Below are 14386 nucleotides of genomic sequence, written 5' to 3'. Positions count from 1 at the left end.
TCTGAGGTAGCCTACAGAAGGTGAGTGGATATTTAGCACTGGGGAGTGGAGAAGGGTGAAGTTGCCACTAAAAACGGATCTTTCCCAATAATGGTAAAGGTTATATGGGGAGGGGAAGCGGATCCCAGATATGTACGGGAAACTTCACCCGGAACCTGAGGAATAGCACTGCGCAATGAAGGGTATATGCATGGTTACTGTAGCCTATCAGTGTTTTTGGCTTGATTCCATTTGTATTAATGTTGAAACTAAATTAACCTGGCAAAGTTGTTGTAAGTTTGTATTATCAAAAACCCTCATTCATCATAGCGTTACTGAAGTTACTCTGAACATTTACTGATTCGACGCACATATATCTGATTTGTGAGCTGATAGGTTCATGTCAATAAAACGTAGACTAATTGATTGAGCTGACCCCACAATTGTGATGGCGATTAGAGGGTCGGAGATGACTGAGTATGAATACTTCCGGGTTATATGGTCGTGGTTTATAGATGTGTGAAGGGAACATAATTTGCAGCTACACTGGCCAGCTAGGTAGTCTGTACTGTAAATTGATACGCTTTTGCCTGGGTTATTTAATTTTACAGCACATAAATATGTGGCTCTTAAAACGATGAGTTGTACAAAGTCATGAAATGCAAGGTGGGTAAATTGACATTACGGCCTGCCATGCCGCGGAAGAGCCCATGCTTTTGGTGCGCAGTGACCAAAAGTGAAGTTGCCGCTTCCTCGCTCTTCCCATTGGAATCGCAGTAGCAGAATCAGAGTGCTTACAGTATGTAGGCTATGTGACTGCCAGACCCCTCTTTCTCTCTGACACCGATGCGGTGGCACTAGGTAGCAGATTGTCAAACTGCGGGGTGAGGAGCCGCGGAGGAGACGTAAACCCAATAATCAGTGCCACAGGGCCGTCTATCAACGCGGCTGCAGTACAGCTATCTGACACTGGCATGCGCACTGCAGTTTAGAGTCAATTCGAGTCTCCTCAACCGGAGCCACAGGCAGCAGTGACTATTCCGATAACAGCCGTCCCCAGTTCCTGTTTCCGCCGCAGCTTTTTCCAACCGAATTTTGGACCAAAACATCGCCGCTGCGTCAGACTTCAACTTCGTCAGGCCTCCCCTCTCGGATCTCCCGGAAGCCTGGTGTGTCAAGTGAAGGTACGTGATTTTTCTCTGCTCGTTGTCTCTGTGCATAGCGAACACGCAGTGAGGTGAGCTCCAAGCTCGGTCCATATGTTTCCAGTCCATCCTTGCCTGGCATGTTGACTGCGTCGCTGCTGCTGTTGTGATCGTGGTGAAATAATAGCGGTCATGTTTGGAATGACTTGTCCCTGTAATATCATCGCTCTGACCCGGTGTGCTGTGTTGTGTCCTGCTCCGAATAGCCAATGGACAGAGCTGTTTCCAAACGATCTCTGTTCAAAAAATCTCCAAAGCATATTGCCACTTAAGGCTACAATGTATCATGGAACAAATGCATTGATTTGATGAACATGACAGGGTGTATCTGACATGCACGCAATACATTGCGAGACATTTCAGACCTATGTGAGAATTGTAATATTCCGAGACCTGCTGCTGATGTGTTGCACATTCACTGCTTATATTGGCACTGTTGTGATGTTATTGTTATGAGCTGCACATGGATGAAAACACTGGTTTAGTGCCATAACTAGAAAGTGAAGTGCTCTCTCACATCGGGCTCTGACCTCACCCATGAAAACGTGAGGGAAATCAAATTGACACATGACATGGTCTTATCTGACCATGTTATGCTGAATGGACAAAGCCTGTTGTCGGAAGAGTGTTGCTGATGCTGCAGCGCAGTCAGAATAAATAACATCCGAAAGGACATTGGCTGCACATCTTCCATGTGCACGCAGCACGCACAGCTAGACAGACAGGGTATGGGTTCTTCGGGTTATTGGGTGATGACAGTGGTTAGGCTAGCCTACTGAGCCGCGGTAATCGGTGATACTTCGACCATGCTAAGCTTGGATATGTCTGCATGTGATGCGACACGAGCATGACGAACCGTCCATAATTAATATTTTGTTCTCATTCAGATACCGGAACACAGACCTAGAAAGGCTAAATCGCGCGCGGGATTCTGACTCAATTCATTCCCACCCAGCTTTATCCCCCACATTCTTGCTGTAAGTGCTCATGGTTTAGATTTCGTATTTCTGTTGTTTCCCAACTTGAGTTTGAGTTTGGGTTCATTCCAGGCACACATAGGCTGGGCTCTACCTGTGATACCTGTGATATAAGAGCACATGCCCATTTGCCCTTTTGTTTAGATTAAAACTATACATATCTAATAATAATTCCTATACAGTTTTTGTCATTGTTGTCCACAAATATTTAGCAAACCCAACAGTTTTTTTTGCTGTAAAAATGTATTGGGTTTACTCATAATATTTGTCTTACATCATCAACTAATATGTAATATGTAATATCTTGGATTTACTTTAGTAGTGTAAATTCAAATAACTTATTCAATTATTTTACTGAAAACATAGGACATTCTATTTACTCAATAATATTGTGTGTAAATTCGTTGCCTGAATTTTTAAAAGTAGATTCAACACCTGATATTTAAGAAAAGTACCAGGACACCATTAAACCTTGTCAAACAAATAAACATGTATTAGTTAAGATACTTGACACGTTTTTTTCTGTTTAGATATGTACAAATACAAATAGTAAATATGCAAAAAAGACAGGGATGGATTCCCAAACGGGCACACAGGGCACGTGCCCCGGGCCCAGAGAGGTCGGGCTCCAGAAAGCATGTTACAGAAACATTTGTAGAATTGCAGGAAAAGTGCTTTAAAATAACATTTTCTCCCAGCCTCATGGCAAAATGGGTAGAATAGCAGGATATTTGTTTTAAACTACAAAATTATCTCAGTCCCATGACAAAATGTGAATAAAAGCATGAGATGAGCTTTAAAACAGCACATTTGACAGTATTTGACAGTATTTGCCCCATAAAGTGTAGAAGTGCAGGAAATTAGCTTAAAAACAGCAGCAGTTTATTTGAACCTAATGACAAAATGTGTAGAATAGCATTTTAAAAAACTGCACATTTTGCTCTCTGCACCATGGCAAAATGTGTTGATATACAGGAAGTTAGCTGCCCGGGGAACCCCAAATGTGGTATTCCGTCCCTGAATGAGACAATACAGTATATGTGCCTACTGCCATTCACTTTTCTGCATACTGGATGTGGAAAAATAAGCTCTGTGAACCTTTTATAAAAGCCACAAAATACTGAAAAGCATTACTTTAGACTTGGCCTCCGACTCTGTAATGATATAAAATCATTCAATTGCCTATACCCGGTTGGTCAAATAAAGACTGAACTCTATAGACCTTAAGCCAGTAGCTTATTCTTCAAGGCTTGCAGTTTTGGGGAGAGCTTAGAACTATCCAGCTCCAAGAAAAGCCTCTGGAACGCCTTGAAGGTGTACCTGAGTTCTTTGGGGTAGCAGAGGTTGGGTGCGTACTTAAGCCCTACAAGTGCGGAACAGGCCTTTGAAACATTACCCAGGTGGATCAGAACTTGTACTTCCAGAAGCATGCACTACCCTTCATGATCGCGCAGACTTTCAAAAGGTTGTAGTGTGAGGTCCCTTCAGCATCCTTTCAAATCACTAAATCAACATGACTATGTTGTCTTTGTCATGTTCTTGCTGTCATCTGTCAGGCTACACAGCTCTCAATGTTGGCGATCAAATGTTAGAATTGAACTTGCATGACGCGTGATTCAGAAATGGCGAGTTTGTTACCAGAATACACGGTTGCATTTTCTTAAGCTATGAATCAAGAGCAGAATGTTCACAAAAATCATATACATACACTACCGTTCAAAAGTTTGTGGTCGCTTAGAAATGTCGTTGTTTTTGAAAGAAAAGCAATTTTTTTTGTCCATTTAAAATAACATCAAATTGATCAGAAATACAGTGTAGACATTGTTAATGTTGGAAATGACTATTGTAGCTGGAAACAGCTGATTTTTTATTGAATATCTACATAGGTGTACGGAGGCCCATTATCAGCAACCATCACTCCTGTGTTCCAATGGCACATTGTGTTAGATAATCAAAGTTTATCATTTTAAAAGGCTAATTGATCATGAGAAAACTCTTTTGCAGTAATGTTAGCACAGCTGAAAACTGTTGTCCTGATTAAAGAAGCAATAAAACTGGACTTCCTTAGACTAGTTGAGTATCTGGAGCATCAGCAATTGTGGGTTCGATTACAGGCTCAAAATGGCCAGAAACAAATACATTTCTTCTGAAACTCGTGAGTCTATTCTTGTTCTGAGAAATGAAGGTTATTCCATGTGAGAAATTGCCAAGAAACTGAAGATCTTATACAAAGCTGTGTACTACTCCCTTCACAGAACAGCGCAAACTGTCTCTAATCAGAATAGAGGAGTGGGCGGCCCCAGTGCACAACTGAGCAAGAGGACAAGTACATTAGATTGTCTAGTTTGAGAAACAGACCGCTCACAAGTCCTCAACTGGCAGCTTCATGAAATAGTACCCACAAAACACCAGTCTCAACGTCAACAGTGAAGAAGCAACTCCGGGATGCTGGCTTTCTAGGCAGAGTTCCTCTGTCCAGTGTCTGTGTTCTTTTGCCCATCTTAATCTTTTATTTTTATTGGCCAGTCTGAGATATGGCTTTTTCTTTGCAATTCAGACTGGGATGAAGGTTCACCTTCCAATTGGACAACGACCCTAAGCAGACAGCCATGACAATTTGGAGTGGCTTTGGGACACGTCTTTGAATGTCCTTGAGTGGCCCAGCCAGACCTAATATATGGCTTTTTCTTTGCAATTCAGACTGGGATGAAGGTTCACCTTCCAATTGGACAACAACCCTAAGCAGACAGCCAAGACAATTTGGAGTGGCTTTGGGACAAGTGGCCGAGCCAGACCTGATCTACAAAAAGAGCCAACAGAGACTGTACTTTCTCAAAAGGCTGGAATCCTTTAATGTAGACTGTACTATACTGACTCAGTTTTACACATTTTTCATTGAGAGTATTTTAACTTCTTGTATTGTTTGTTGGTTTGGCAATGCCACTGTCAGCCAGAGAAAAATGCTGAGAAGGATTATCACCACAGCAAGCAAGGTACTTGGAGTCAAACAGACAGCCTGGATGAGATCTTTAAGGTCAGGGCCCTCCGCAAGGCTCACAAAATCATTTTAGACCCAAGCCACCCCCTGTACCTGGACTTTGAACCACTCCCCTCAGGGTGCAGTGATAGGGCACCCCTCAGCAGGAAAAACACAACTAGACAATAATATGTGCCAGGTGTGATATCCCTCCTAAATAGCTGGGGTTAATGTTCCTATCGATTCAGTAAAGCCAGCAGGCTAGTCTTTTTGTATTGGTAAGTAACTGTTATGAAAGTTGTATTGTTAATTTTGTTTTGTATTTAAACACCACTTCAAATGTGTACATGACACTGCAACAAAATTTCCAATAACATCAGTAAGTAAGAGCCCGGAATCAAAGAGCCCGGAATCAAACATCTCTGGAGAGACCTTAAAAAACTATGCAGCGACGCTCCCCATCCAACCTGACAGAGCTTGAGAGTATCTGCAGAGAATAATGGGAGAAACTACCCAAATACAGCTGTGCCATGCTTGTAATGTAGCATCATACCCAAGAAGACTCGAGGCTGTAATTGCTTCTAAAGATGCTTCAACAACGTCCTGAGTAAAAGGTCTTGAATACTTATGTAAATGTGATGTACCAGTTTTTGTTTTTAATACATTTGCAAAAATGTCTTACATTTTGCTTTGTCATGATGGGGTATTGTGTGTAGATTGATGTTTGATCATTTTTAAGGCTGTAATGTAACAAAGTGTGGAAAAAGTCAAGGGTTCTGAATACTTTCCAAATGCACTGTTTATTTATGTTAGTGCAGATTGCAGTTGGATGGTACATTTGCCAATACCTAATACACTCCTGTTATTTTGGGGGGTTTTCATCTTGAAGTTCCAAGTTGGTTAAACACCTCATTTTGCTTGAAATATTTACCATCATAACATGACTCATACCTTGCAGTACTACAGTGAACAAAAAACATAAACACAACATGTAAAGTGTTTAATGTTTAATGAGCTGAAATAAAAGATCCCAGAAACTTTCCATATGCACAAAAAGCTTATTTCTCAAAAAAATGGCACAAATTTGTTTTACATCCCTGTTATTGAGCATTTCTCCTTTGCCAAGGTGGTCCATCCACCTGACAGGTGTGTAATATCAAGAAGCTGATTAAACAGCATGCTCATTTCACAGGTGCACCTTGTGCTGGGAACAATAAAAGGCCAATCTAAAATGTGCAGTTGTCACACAACACAATGCCACAGATGTCTCAAGTTTTGAGGTAGCGTGCAATTGCCATTCTCACTATAGGAATATCCACCAGAGCTGTTGCCAGAGAATTGAGTGTTAATTTCTCTACCATAAACATTGTTTTAGATAATTTGGCAGTACATTCTTCCGGCCTCACAACCGCAGACCACGTGTAACCAATCCAGCCCAGGACTTCTACATCCAGCTTCTTCACCTGATGGATCGTCTTAGACCAGTCACCCAAACATCTGACGAAACTGTGGGTTTGCACAACCAAAGACTTTCTGCAGTAACTGTCAGAAACCATCTCAGGGAAGGTCATCTGCGTGCTCGTCGTCCTCACCAGGGTCTTGACCTGATTGCAGTTCGACTTCATAACCAACATCAATGGGCAAATGCTCACTTCGATGGCTACTGGCACACTGGAGAAGTGTGCTCTTCATTGATTAAGCCTGGTTTGAACTGTACCGGGCAGATAGCAGACAGCGTGTATGGCATCGTGTGGATGAGCGGTTTGCTGATGTCAGCGTTGTGAACAGAGTGCCCCATGTTGGCGGTGGGGTTGTGGTATGTGCATGCATAAGCTATGGACAACGAACACAATTGCATTTTATCGATGCCAATTTTAACCCTCCTGTTGTGTTTGTTTCATATTAAGTCTGTGTTCCCGGTCCAAAATGACCCCCCCCCCCCAATTATAGCTGTTTATAAATCCATAATAATACATATATTATCACCTAATGTTGTGTTAGATCTTTTTATCAACTTAAGTTCTTGTGAACATTACAAGTTTTGAACTTCTATTTGCCAATATGGCCTGTAGGCCTCATTGACCTGAGCTCATACAACTCATTTTTGAGTTTAAAAAAAGCTTAATGTATGAATTATTTTGACTATAACAAATACTCAGATTGTGCTATTTATTACAGACTACTTCATGTCAAAGTTTAACAAGGACTCTCTCCTCACCAGTGTCATGATCAAAGATATGATCAAGAGCCTCACATAAAGTATATCGTTTGGTCATTGTGCTGCCACATAATTAATTATGAGCAAAGCCTCAAAAAAGATTTATATCCAGAGCTGTGAGAACATTTCTAGATATTATTGAAACAATGTTGCAATTGTTTGTGAGAATGCCAACAGGTGTGGTTCCCGTAGGGGAAGATTCCATTGGGGAGAGGTTCCCGTAGGGGTTGCCACGGAAGCCAAGAAGGGGAGTGAGGTGTGTGTGTGCTCAAAAAAAACATATATGTGGGGGTCTGGGAGAGGAAGTGTGTCCATCTGATGAATGGGCATGTGCCTGAACTCAATTTTATACACTATACACTAATTCTTGTCTCACCCATTCATTTCTAATGACCAGTCATATTTGACTGGGAACACCACAGGCATACAAAAGTTAAATAAAACACCCAAAATGTTATGAATATCATCCAAATGTATATTGTGTGTTCAGATGCCGTGTGTGGACAAAGTCATGGAACCTTATGATAATCAGATTAAATGAACTACATTGTTCAAAGAGAAAACTTGTAAATCGGTCCAATTCGACCGGAACACAGCCGGAGGGTTAATGCACAGAGATACCGTGACGAGATACTGAGGCCCATTGTCGTTCTATTCATCTTCCGCCATCACCTCATGTTTCAGCACAGTAATGCATGGCCCCATACCGCAAGGATCTGTACACAATTCCTGCAAGCTGAAAATGTCCCAGTTCCTCCATGGCCTGCATACTCACCAAACATGTCACCCATTGAGCATGTTTGGGATGCTCTGGATTGACGTGTATGGCAGCATGTTCCAGTTCCCACCAATATCCAAAAATTTGCACAGACATTGAAGAGGAGTGGCACAACATTTCACAGGCCACAATCAACAGAATAATCAACTCTATGCCAAGGAGATGTCACGCTGCATGTGGCAAATGGTGGTCACCAGATATTGACTGGTTTTCTGATTCACACCCTACCTTTTTTTAAAGGTATCTGTGACCAATGGATGCACATCTGTATTGCCAGTAGGGCTGTCCCCGACCCAAAAAAATCTTGGTAGACCGAGAGTCATGCTGTTCTCGTGTTTTAAACATATTTTTCCATATACAGTATAGACAGACACCCTATGTGTTTGAATACAATCAACTACATATGCACTGAGCTTGTCTGATGCTTTAAGCACACTGTTTGGTTAAATAATTAAGACACAAATGACTCAAGAAGTACCCGATGTTTACACTGTTAAAAAAAATGACAGTGAGTCCCTGTGTGACTGGCGCATGTTGTCTTGCTCTCCTCCCTACTGCAGTGAATAGGCACCACAGCACAGCAAGTGTTTATTGTGCTGTCCTTGCTGAAGCTGCCACATAATTACAGCCATTTAGTTTCTTACTTGTTTCTGACTGAAAAGTTATGCTACTGAAATCCCTAATTTGTTTAGGAAAATCATTCCCTATTCCCTCAACCCTTGCTCTATTTATGTGAAACATGTTTGCATCGCATGCATGTGACCAATAGGGCCTGACCTATAGCCTATCATAATCACATGAATAAATGAGTTATAACAAACTCCAAACACAGTGACGCCTGACAGCAAAATGGATGCGGACGACGTTTAAAAGAAACTCAAACGAATGTTTACTGGTTCCTCAGTAGGGAAAGGGGAATTCAGAACTGTGGAAGACATTTTACTTAGTTGTGGAAAATACTGGAGATGAAGAAAAAGGAGGGTATAGGAGCAAGCGTTGCCTGAGTAATAAGTGTGCCAAACTGCTGCTGTTAGATTACAATATTATTATTTTTACTGACCATTTGGAACAGTGTAAACAAGAAACGTGTACCAGAGAGTCTGTTCTAAAGAGAGAAAAAATAAACATATAAAGCTTGTACTACAGCAGATTAAAAACAGTTACATTCACGAAATGCATTTTGTTTTTTGTTTAGGCAAATGATTCAAAACTCCATTTATTTCATTTTAAAACTAAAATGCTTGATTGCATTTCAAAGCATGAATGACTCTCATGCTGGGTGATGGCATGAACTATTGAATGATTGAGTGATTGATACAGTAGCCTACATATTGAAAGATAGGCCTAAGTAAGTTATGGTATTGAGACTAAACAGGATGCGCTCTTAGGCCTACAGCTCGATGTTGGTTATACTAAGCCGACTAAAGACAGTGACATGAGTTATTACAATGATGATCATAATAATAATAATAATAATAATAATAGTAATAATAATAATAAAAATGAGGGTGTAGGAGCGAGAGCGGCTGTATTATCTGTGACAAACAAGTGCTGTTAAATTACAATATTATTTTCCTGGCTGTTTGGAAGAGTGTAAACAACACTACATACAGTGGCAAGAAAAAGTATGTGAACCCTTTGGAATTATCCTGGATTCCTGCAGAAATTGCTCATAGAATGTGTCACAACAATAGACAAACAGTCTGCTTAAACTAATAACACACAAACAATTATACGTTTTCATGTCTTTATTGAGCACATCGTGTAAACATTCACAGTGCAGGTTGGAAAACGTATGAGAAACCTTGGATTTAATAACTGGGTTGACCCTCCTTTGGCAGAATTAATCTCAACCAACATTTTCTGTAGTTGCGGATCAGACCTGAACAACGGTCAGGAGAAATTTTGGACCATTCCTCTTTATAAAACTGTTTCAGTTCAACAATATATATATACAGTATGTCTGGTGTGAACTGCTCTCTTGAGGTCATGCTACAGCATCTCAAATTGGGTTGAGGTCAGGACTCTGACTGGGCCACTCCAGAAGGTGTATTTTCTTCTGTTGAAGCCACTCTGTTGTCGATTTACCTCTGTGTTTTGGGTCGCTGTCCTGTTGCATCACCCAACTTCTGTTGAGCTTCAATTGGCAGTCAGACAGACTAATATTCTCCTGCAAAATGTCTTGATAATTTTTCCGTCGATGATAGCAAGCTGTCCAGGACCTGAGGCAGCAAAGCAGCCCCAAACCGTGATGCTCCCTCCACCATACTTTACAGTTGGGATGAGGTTGATCTTGGTGTGTTGTGCCTTTTTTTCTCTACACATGGTGTTCCTTCCAAACAACTCAACTGTAGTTTCCTCTGTCCACTGAATATTTTGCGAGTAGCACTGTGGAACATCCAGGTGCACTTTTGCAAACTTCAGACGTGCAGCAATGTTTTTTTGGACAGCAGTGGCTTCCTCCGTGGTCCTCCCATGAACACCATTCTTGTTTAGTGTTTTACGTATTGTAGCCTCGTCAACAGAGATGTTAGCATGTTCCAGAGATTTCCGTAAGTCTTTAGCTGATGCTCTAGGATTCTTCATAACCTCATTGAGCATTCTGCGCTGTGCTCTTGCAGTCATCTTTGCAGGACGGACACTCCTAAGGAGAGTAGCAACAGTGCTGAACTTTCTCCATTTATAGACAATTTGTCTTACCATAGACTGATGAACATCAAGGCTTTTTGAGATACTTTTGTAACCCTTTCCAGCTTTATGCAAGTCAACCATTCTTAATATTAGGTCTTCTGAGATCTCTTTTGTTCAAGGCATGGTTCACATCAGGCAATGCTTCTTGTGAATAGCAAACTCAAATTTTGTGATGGATTGTATAGGGCAAGGCAGCTCTAACCAACATCTCCAATCTTGTCTCATTGATTGGACTCAAGGTTAGCTAACCCCTGACTCCTATTAGCTTTTGGAGAAATCATTAGCCTTGGGGTTCAAATACTTTCCCCAACCTACTCTGTGAATGTTTGTCTATTGACGTGATCAGATCAAATTCGATGACCAATTTATGCAGAAATCCAGGTCATTCCAAAAGGTTCACATACTTTTTCTTGCCACTGTAAATGAAAAGTAATACCAGTCTGTTCTAACAGAAAACAATTGTAAAGCCTTTATTAAAGCACAGTAAAGATTAAAAACAGCCATATCTGTGAAATTGCTTTCACCAACATTTTGCCATTGCATAAGCCTGGGTTCTCATGGAATAAGTAGGCTATTAAAAAACACTCAACCAGGCAACAGAAGCCAGATCTGTCTTATTTATGTAGATATATATGGATGATTTATAAACCCATGCACATTTAACAGTTAGGCTATTGATTATAGACCTACTTTCTTAGACAATTAGGCTAAGCAAGGGCTTCCTCAACTCTGCTGCTGCTGCCTCCGCATTGTTATCAATCCCAATAGGATGGTTCATTTTGCTATTATGCACATAGCAACACAGGGAATGCGCTAATTCTACGGTGCACTGAAGATAATGCTTCAGAACCACGGACAGCGACCATATCCAGCGCGGGAGAAAGTGCATTTGTTGTAAAATAATATTAAATGTTTTTAGTGTTACACCATTATTTTACATAATATAACCATGTATAATTTCACTTTACATGTTTTAGGAGTGATGAACTGTGCCATCCTCGTGGTCTCCGCAATAGATTATTCCACACAGACAGGCATGAATCAGACAGGTGTCTTGTGCACCATGAAAAAAAAAAACACAATATAAAACGGCAGCTCTTCCACTAAGTCATCTATGCATTTCACTGAGACATTGTATATGCCAATTTTTTGGGACAATTGTGTATTATGCATCTGCTGGATGGTCACAATATTAACTTGTGTGTGTAATGTTCCCATATATATTTGTTCTGAAATCACACATCCATCAAACACACACATCCTACAGTTTCATGATTCTTCAGATGACGACTGACATGTTGAATTCACACCTTCTCTGTAGGATAATGGGTGCTGCAAACTTGACACGTAAGAGAAGGGACTACTTCTGGCCCCAGAGTTTCCTCATTTCCATGGCATCTAGATAGATGTGTGCGAAGAGCCAGGGCAACTGTGATGTAGACGTGGTAGGGAATGCCGACGACCAAATGTCGAGAGCGGCTGTATTATCTGTGACAAACAAGTGCTGTTAAATTACAATATTATTTTTCTGGCTGTTTGGAAGAGTGTAAACAACACTACATACAGTGGCAAGAAAAAGTATGTGAACCCTTTGGAATTATCCTGGATTCCTGCAGAAATTGCTCATAGAATGTGTCACAACAATAGATAAACAGTCTGCTTAAACTAATAACACACAAACAATTATATGTTTTCATGTCTTTATTGAGCACATCGTGTAAACATTCACAGTGCAGGTTGGAAAACGTATGAGAAACCTTGGATTTAATAACTGGGTTGACCCTCCTTTGGCAGAATTAACCTCAACCAACATTTTCTGTAGTTGCAGATCAGACTTGATCAACGGTCAGGAGAAATTTTGGTCCATTCCTCTTTATAAAACTGTTTCAGTTCAACAATATATATATATATATATATACAGTATGTCTGGTGTGAACTGCTCTCTTGAGGTCATGCCACAGCATCTCAAATTGGGTTGAGGTCAGGACTCTGACTGGGCCACTCCAGAAGGTGCATTTTCTTCTGTTGAAGCCACTCTGTTGTCGATTTACCTCTGTGTTTTGGGTCGCTGTCCTGTTGCATCACCCAACTTCTGTTGAGTTTCAATTGGCAGTCAGAATAATGGGTTCTGCAAACTTGACACGTAAGAGAAGGGACTAGTCCTGAGACTACTCCTGGCCCCAGAGTTTCCTCATTTCCATGGCATCTAGATAAATGTGTGCGAAGAGCCAGGGCAACTGTGATGTAGACGTGGTAGGTAATGCCGACGACCAAATGTTCCACGTTGGAGACTATAATGCTTCAGGGGATCCCCTTTATGGGAGACACAGATTTGCAGACATTACACTGCCATTTCATGAGCAGACGCCTAAGCAAAGAAACATATTAGCAGTATTCTGAGATGCAGTATTCTCACTGACGAGATGTTTGGCAATTAGCCTACACCAGTAACAACACCCCTAAACCACATAGCTAAAATGTAGCCCTAATGTATGTCGTCCTCACTTTTATCAAGCATATACTGTGATACATACCGTTTAGGTTAAACTGTCAGAGACTTATGGGATTCGGTTTCCATGTGCACCTGTTAAGAGATGAATGTCAAATGTCATGCTATTGAAATATGAACATTTGTCACGCCCTGACCTTAGTATTCTTTGTTTTGTTTATTATTTTGGTTAGGTCAGGGTGTGACGTGGGTGATGTATGTGTTTTTGTACTGTCTAGGGGTTTTGTATGTTTATGGGGTTGTTACTATCTAGGTGTTTTGTAAGTCTATGGTTGCCTAGATTGAGAACCAATCAGAGGCAGCTGTTTATCGTTGTCTCTGATTGGGAACCATATTTAGGCAGCCATATTCTTTGGGTAATTCGTGGGTTGTTGTATATGTGTTAGTTGCCTGTGTCTGCACTTATCATATATAGCTTCACGGTTGTTTTGTAAGTTTGTTTAAGTGTTCTTCGTTAATAAATAGAAGATGTATTCAAATCACGCTGCGCCTTGGTCTCATCCATACAACAAACGTGACAGAATAACCCACCAAACAAGTACCAAGCAGCGTGAATGGGAGGAACAGCGCTTTGTGGAAGAATGGACCCGGGAGAAGGATGAGTGGGTAACAACCTGGGAGGAGAGAGAGAGGTGGTCGATCTATCCAGAGAGAGTGCCAGTGCCCGCCTGGGATTCTATGGAACAGTGCGCGGAGGGATACAGGAGAATGGAGGAACGGCGACGATATAAGGGTACACGGCTAGCACGGAAGCCCGAGAGGCAGCCGGAATCTTGGGGGGGTGGCACACGAGGAGATTGGTAGGAGACCTAAGCCAACTCCTCGTGCTTACCATGTGGAGCGTGTTACTGGTCAGGCACCATGTTATGCAGTGGAACGCACAGTGTCTCCAGTGTGCATTTCTAGCCCGGTGCGCTCTATTCCAGCTCCTCACATTGACCGGGCTAGAATGGGCATCCAGCCAGGAAGGAGGGTGCCGGCTCAGCGCTCCTGGTCTCGAGTATACCTCCATGGACCAGGATATCCTGCGCCGGCTCTGCGTACTGTGAGTC

The 14386-nt window shown here is 41.5% G+C and overlaps 1 protein-coding gene across 3 annotated transcripts in view; it reads left to right on the top strand.

Annotated features, from left to right (window-relative positions):
* Positions 1-666: 666 nt before the first annotated feature.
* Positions 667-14386, top strand: part of LOC109900289 (alpha-(1,6)-fucosyltransferase) — a 154025-nt gene continuing 140305 nt past the window's right edge. The window contains exon 1 of one of the 3 annotated variants that reach the window (XM_031837389.1): positions 667-1163. The gene's annotated coding sequence lies outside the window, so the exon portion shown is untranslated. The remainder of the gene's footprint in view (positions 1164-14386) is intronic. The other 2 variants (XM_031837390.1, XM_020495981.2) reach the window with 2 other exon arrangements.

This window comes from Oncorhynchus kisutch, linkage group LG12 (genome assembly GCF_002021735.2).
Source record: "Oncorhynchus kisutch isolate 150728-3 linkage group LG12, Okis_V2, whole genome shotgun sequence".
NCBI classification, from domain to species: Eukaryota; Metazoa; Chordata; class Actinopteri; order Salmoniformes; family Salmonidae; genus Oncorhynchus; species Oncorhynchus kisutch.
This window is presented reverse-complemented; position numbering and strand designations above follow the sequence as displayed.